Consider the following 265-nt stretch of genomic DNA (forward strand, 5'->3'; position numbering starts at 1 on the left):
CGAAATCTCCTCCGGCCGTAAAACATATGATTGATCGGTTTCGAAAAATGGAAAGATTATTGGAACCTCTTTCGTAGAAATTCTAAGCCTTAACATCAAAACTTCTGAGACTCGCAGACTCTTAAAAAGAACACTGAAATATCATCCTCAAACGCTTAAAAGTCTTGAGGCATTAAATCATTTTTCTCTCTGTTAGTTTTTCTCTCTTTTCGAAAACTTATATCGACTCGCCGCAGATTCAAAATCCACTAAAACAAAGACTTCT

The sequence above is a fragment of the Penaeus monodon genome, chromosome 30 (assembly GCF_015228065.2).
Source record: "Penaeus monodon isolate SGIC_2016 chromosome 30, NSTDA_Pmon_1, whole genome shotgun sequence".
NCBI classification, from domain to species: domain Eukaryota; kingdom Metazoa; phylum Arthropoda; class Malacostraca; order Decapoda; family Penaeidae; genus Penaeus; species Penaeus monodon.